Genomic DNA, 7,304 nt, shown 5'->3' on the forward strand with positions numbered 1-7,304 from the left:
AGTTTGTTTGATTATTTAATGCCCCTGCCTAGTTCTTTAATTTCATTAATCTTATGCTCTTGGCTTCCTCTAATTTCAATGAAAAGCTCGGCATCGTGCTCAGTAGAAGAAAAAAAAAGCCATTTAAAATCTACATGCTACGGCGAGTTGCCCATGTGAATCGACTCGACTCTGCAGCAGCAAATAGTGATTTCATGCCCTGCACAAAAGCCTGTAATCATTTACTCACTATCTGTTCTGGCAAAGTCTATAATCTCATGCTCGGGATCCCTGGTATTTTTAGAGGTAGGAGAGTAATGATAGGAGGAATCTCTCTGACCGCTGGCCATGAGTGACTGCATCAGTAGCTCTTACTGTATGTGCATGTTCACTGTATCTGCATTAGTTTAGCTCGAAACAGCACTCAGTTTGTTGAACTTTAATGACAGTTTGCGGTGGTCTTTGTTCCTCGCTTGCATCAGGGCAAAATTAGGCTATTGCAAACATGAAAAACCTTTTAACACATCTGGCTGATTAAAAAAGCTGACAATCATAGGCCTTGTTATGGATGACAATCCCACAAAAGAGTTTCAGTTGTGTTGCAAAGTTAGGCAAGAATTGAAAAATGACGCCTCATAATAGCACACATACTTTAATGTGTTGTTTTAAGTTAGTGTAAGCTTTAAAGGAATAGTTCACCCAAAAATGAAAATTCTCTCATCATTTACTCATCCTTATGCCATCCCAGATGTGTATGACTTTCTTTCTTCTGCAGAACACAATTGAAGATGTTTAGAAAAATAGCTCTGTAAGTCAACAGGGTCCAAAACTTTGAAGCTCCAAAAAGCACATAAAGGCAGCATAAATGTAATTCACAAGACTCTAATGGTTTAATCCATGTCTCCTGAAGTAATCTTATCAGTTTTGGGTGAGAATAACTTTTTTTTCCACTGTGCATCTGGCCATTGCACTCTCTAGACATGCGCTTGATTTCAAACTTGTAATCGAGACCAAGTCTGTTTTTTTTCCCCCCCGGTGTGACTGTTCATTCTGACAAGATTTTTAATGGGAACAATGGATTTCCATGGCACTATGCACATTGGGTCTGACAAATTGTCCACCGACAATCCGAAGGTTTTATTACAGAGAGTGGTCAGATTTTTTTTTTGTGATGAAAACTTACTGATCGATGAGATAAGAGATTTTTGTCATTTTTCCAGAGTCATTGCAGTTGCTCAATCCAGCGTGTTGGTGTCGCTAATCAACTGGCAAACACCGTTAAAAACACAGATTATATACTTCTCAAAATGCATCAACACCATGGAAATAACATAATGAAACAGTTCTACCAATATATTAAACTCTAGCATTGACAGCTGAAGACTGGTATACATGTTTGTAGAACAGCAACAGCACTGGCAACTGTACAGAGGAGAAATCATTTTTCATTTCTTGTGTGAATAGACCATCAGTCAGAGATTTGACTCGCCAAATCGTCATGGATTTGAAGTGAAAAGGCCTTTTATAGTGAAATAGGAGATGCATTTTGGTTTGTTCTCACCCAAAAACCAATGGGATCTCTTCAGAAGTACTGGTACTGTTGATAACTCTACAAAATGCTAAAAACATTTGGGGCCAAAGCTCCGGTGGCCCACCCTTTGCTTATTATACTGGTAGAACTTTTGAAACTGCATCTCAAAGGATTAAACTTGATCTGATACTTGTATTGAGTTTGTGTGCAGACAGTGTTCTTATTTTCTACTTCTTTTCAAACCACACACACCCAACAGTCCCACCACAACTGTAATAAAGTGCCTCAGCAAATTACTGTAATCTGAATTCTGTCAAATGAAATTAAATCTGAAAATGACTAACTGATAAGCATGAAGGACTTCAAGGAGAGGATGTGACTTTATGACCTCGAGGTCATTATAGTGCTAGCAGAAGACCAAGCGATGACAGCTTCTCATTCCCCATCACAAGAGATCCATGGGATACTGAAGATAAAGAAATCAATATGTATATTATTGGGATTTATCTGTCTCTGGGACATCGTGGGTAAACTCTGCTGGGTTGTTTTTGTTTACGATTTGGCAAATGAAGATAGTAAAACTATTGGGTAAACCTCACAAAACCTCTGAAGAACATGTCCAGATCACAAAATCTGAAAATATGAATGAAGCCCATTTTACCCTCAATCCTCATTACCGTAATTCTGTATTTCACTATATTTTTGTTTCTATTATTTGCTATACAGTAATTAGTTCATTCCAATTTTATTACAAAAAAGTTATTTTACAGTATGTTTTTCTCACTAATGGAATATATACAGTGGCATGCAAAAGTTTGTGCACCCCTTGTCAAAATTTCTGTTGCTGTGAATAGTTAAGTGAGTAGAAGATGAAATGATCTCCAAAAGGAATAAAGTTAAAGATGAAACCATTTTTTCAAAATTGTAAGCAATATTAGTGTATTATTTTTACTTTGTACAATTTTAGAGTGAAAAAAGGAAAGAAGCACCATGCAAAGGTTTGGAGACCCCAAGTCATTTTATCTCTCAGATAACTTTTACAAGGTCTCAGACCTTAATTAGCTTGTTTGGGCTATGACTTGGTCACAATCAGCATTTGGAAAGGCCAGGTGATGCCAATTACAAAGCTTTATACATACTCTGACTCCTCAAATCTTGTCCCAACTATCAGCAGCCATGGGCTCCTCTAAGCAGCTGCCTAGCACTCTGAAAATTAAAATAATTGATGCCCACAAAGCAGGAGAAGGCTATAAGAAGATAGCAAAGCGTTTTTAGGTAACCGTTTCCTCAGTTCGTAAAGTAATTAAGAAATGGCAGTTAACAGGAATGTTTCAGTTCAAGTTGAGGTCTGGAAGACCAAGAAAACATTTAGAGAGATCTGCTCGTAGGATTGCCAGAAAGGCAAATCAAAACCCCTGTGTGACTGCAATAGATCTTCAGGAAGATTTAGCAGACTTTGGACTAGTGGTGCACTGTTCTACTGTGCAGTGACACCTGAAGAAAACCTTTCCTGCGTCCTCACCACACATTTCAGCGTCACATGTTTGCAAATTAACATCTAAACACGCTTAGAAACAAGTCATGTGCACTGATGAAGTTAAAATATAACTTTTTGGCTGCAATGTGCAAACGTATGTTTGGAGAAAAAAGGGTGCAGAATTTCATAAAAAGAACACCTCTCTAACTGTTAAACACAGGGTGGATTGATCATGCTTTGGGCATGTGTTGCAGCTAGCAGCATGGAGAACAATTATCTGGTAGAGGAAGAACGATTCAATTAAATAGCAGCAAATACTGGAAGCAAACATCACACCATCTGTAAAAAAGCTGAAGATGAAAAGAGGATTGCTTCTGCAACAGGATAATGATCCTAAACACTCCTCAAAACCCACTATGGACGACCTCAAGAGAATCTGAAGCTGAAGGTTTTGGCAATTTGGCAATTACAATTTGAAATCTGTGAATCAATGTGCAGCAATGACAGCTTTGCAGATCTTTGGCATTCTAGCTGTTAGTTTGTCCAGATACTCATGTGACATTTCACCCCACACTTCCTGTAGCACATGCCATAGATGTGACTGTCTTGTCGGGCACTGCTCACGCACCTTACAGTCTAGCTGATCCCACAAAAACTCAATGGGGTTAAGATCCATAACACTCTTTTCCAATTATCTGTTGTCCAATGTCTGTTACTTTGCCCACCCTAAACTTTTCTTTTTGGTTTTGTTCCAAAAGTGCCTTTTTCTTTTAAATTCTTCCCATAAGTCCTGCACCTCTGAGTCTTCTCTTTACTGTTGTACATGAAACTGGTGTTGAGCAGGTATAATTCAATAAAGCTGTCAGTTGAGGACATGTGAGGCATCTATTTCTCAAACTAGAGACTCTGATGTACTTATTCTCTTGTTTAGTTGCTCATCTGACCTTCCACATCTCTTTCTGTTCTTGTTAGAGCCAGTTGTCCTTTGTCTTTGAAGACTGTAGTGTACACCTTTGAATGAAATCTTCAGTTTTTTTGTCAATTTCAACATAAAGACAATGTTAAACTTCATTTAATGAACCAAATATCTTTCAACTGTGTTTGATATAATGGCAAGTGATTTTCTAGAACCAAATGATCATTTTAGCACGATTACTCAAGGATAAGGTGTTGGAGTGATGCTGCTGTCTAGATTTGAGCAAAAATGACTTTTTTCAAATAGTGATGGTGCTGTTTTTTACATCAGTAATGTCCTGACCATATTTGTGATCTGTTGAAGGCCACTTTGTTGAATTAAAGTACCAATTTCCCTCCGAAACAACTAAATCTGTACATCATTCCAAACTTTGGGTGTCAATGTGTGCATATATATATATACATTTACATATTCCACATTCTATTACTTGCTGTTTGAACTTTGAACGTTTCAGGTTCAGATGCTTTACAGTAATGAGAATTGTGGTCATGCAAATTTCAAATTGCCATGAAAATAATGTCTCAGGGCCAAAAAAATGTAATGGTCGTTAAACCTGGCATTATTTTGTATATTATTTTAAGCAAAAAAATATATATATTTGGTAAGATTCACCTAACGCTTTTGTAAGCATTTTGTAAGCAAATGGAGGAGACACTTAATTAGAATATTTCAGAAAATCTGCAACTCAAAACTTCTTGTGCTCTGACCTACATTCACTGTGTAAGATGTGGGTTGACCTGAGTGAACATATATGTGATCATTCTATTGAGAGAGAGGAAATCTCTCAGAGGATGTTGGAAAACACAGTTACGTGAGAATGGGCATGACACTCACGAGAGAGTGTGAAACTGCTGAAGAGGATGTGATATGCTCACTGATTATCTCCATCATCATACAGTATATGACAGAAACAGAGCAAAAAAGAAAAAAACTAAAGAGATCACTTGTGGTTTCATGAACTGCTCTGGTTTTGTGAAAACATGTTTTGCAGCATATTGCATGTAAAGTAGCATGTGTCATGGTCCTGTCACTCTGTCAATCTGGGCCATGGACCAGACAGGACCGTGGCATCATCATACCATGTCTGTTTTGTGTTTCGTTGTCTGTCTTTGTGTGAGCGCAAGGTTTTGGCTGTACTCCCTGCCGTGCGCTCTTCGGTCTTTCTTGTGTTTCATGTCCGGAGTATGGTGTCTGGGTCCTGACTTCCTGTCTGGTTCGGGTTCGGACTGTGTTGGGATCCGGACAGTCAAGCTCCATGTCTGTCTGTCATTGACGTGGGTGCATGGTGTCTTGTCAGCATGCACTTGCGTCAATAATTTCTGTCTTTAGCGAACATGGGTGCACCACATGTCACAGTCGCGTTGCGATCCCGGGTCGCGAGCTGTCTTCATGTTGTGCTGAGATTCATCACTTCGGTGTAAGATGTTGGGTGTGTGTGGTCTTGTTTAGTGTGAGAATGCGTAGCTTCGCTTCGTTTGGCATTGCAATGCATTCACCGCCTCACCCTTTGTCCAAACCTGTTTGACTTCAAACGAAGACATGTAGAATATTCATGTAGCTGTTTTCCATACAATGAGCTTTAATGGAAACTGGTGTTGTGAAGCTATAAAAATTATGAAAAGCACCAGAAAAGTATCATTCATTTAATAAAGCGATCATAATGTTCTCATTACCATTGTTTCTGGTTAAATGTAAGAAGTAGCAATCCATTTAATTTATTAAAGGAATAGTTCACCCAAAAATTTAAATTGTGTCATCATTCTGTGAAACACAAATTGAGAATTATTGAAGAATGTACTCACTCTTTTACATGCAATGACAGTTCATAGTGACCACATCTGACAAGCTCCAAAAATACATTAAACACATAAAAAACACAATAAAAGCACCATTAAAGTAACACAAATAGCACTATCCTTCATTCAGCATATTGAGAAGCATTCAGAAGCACTGAAGTTTAGCATCAATGATGCAAAACCTTTTGTTTGTTTGTTTTTTGTTTAGTTCTTTGGACACAAATAAGATTTCACAGCTACATAGAGGGAATTTTCAGTGAATTGCAACATAAATTGCAGTCTGTACGTCACACATCATATGGTTGCGGAAGACTTGGAATGTAGAGCACAAGTCATATGGACAACTTGTATTGTACTGTTTTGTCCTTATAATGCTTAACAAACATGATCACTAAAAGCTGGTGGTCTCTTACGAGAGGTTCTCTCGTATTGCGTAAGCTAGCTTACGCTACGGGAAAGATTCATCTTTTCTGAGATATTGAAGCCAAAAAATTATCCTTAATTTTGTATCCATTGTCAGCGCAGTGCGGCAGCTGCAGACCTTGAGCGGGCTAGCTAGCGAGCTCTTTGGTTGCTCTGCGGCAACTGCTGCAGCCTATAGACGAGCTTGGGCGAACTCGCATCCAATGAGAGGCGTCCGCGCGCTCACTGCATCAAAGCCCGCCAAAAAGGGCGTGACTAGAGTGCATATAAGCGTAGTTCATAGGCTGGAACCCTGATTTTCATCTCTCAGCAAAGCTCTTCGCATCACTGAACCGGAAGCCGCGTCGCCGTTCGAGGGGCATCAAGCAAGCGTGGACAGCGCTCGAAGAAGCCGGCCATCTTCGCCACCTTCAGCCGTCCTGCGAGCTACGCCATCCGGCGACGTATCCTTTTTAAAAGCAAGCTAGTTCTTAAAGAACTTCACAAAAGAGTACGAGCGTCTTTTTTAAGATGCCTCGCTCCACTTGCGCCTCATGCCGCGCTCCTCTCAGCACCGGAGACCGCCACATCATCTGCGCTCTCTGCCTGGGACTGGGGCATGCAGAGCTCGCCCTCGCCGAAGGCGGATGCGATCTCTGCGAGGAGCTGCCGATGTCGACCCTGCGGGCTCGACTCGAAGCGCTCAGGACCGAAGCCGCCGCGCCGCCTTCCGTTCAGCCACGCAGAAAAAAGTGCCGCTCTCAAAGGCTGCCGGAAACAGTGGTAGAAGCGATTGCCTCGCCGGAGCCCATCCCTCGAGCATCGCCTTCACCCTCCCCGCCCACCTGGGACACGCAGTTGCCGCCGAGCGGCTGCTCTGCTGCCATCTCGGACGGAGAAGCGGAGGATAAGGGCTGTTCCATCATGGCTTCGGACAGCGAGGAGTGGTCAGGCTCACACGCCTCCTCCTCGGCCCAGGAATCCAGCAGGACCCGCGCCGGAGTCGAAGGGGAACTAACACGCCTCCTCACACAGGCCGTCGACCGCCTCGGGCTCGAGTGGTCACCGCTCCTTGAGCAGGCACCCAACAGACTTGACGGCTGCTTTCTACAGAGCCGCCGCCGCGCAGCACCCGCTACCCGG

The sequence above is a fragment of the Xyrauchen texanus genome, chromosome 29 (genome assembly GCF_025860055.1).
Source record: "Xyrauchen texanus isolate HMW12.3.18 chromosome 29, RBS_HiC_50CHRs, whole genome shotgun sequence".
Lineage (NCBI taxonomy): Eukaryota > Metazoa > Chordata > Actinopteri > Cypriniformes > Catostomidae > Xyrauchen > Xyrauchen texanus.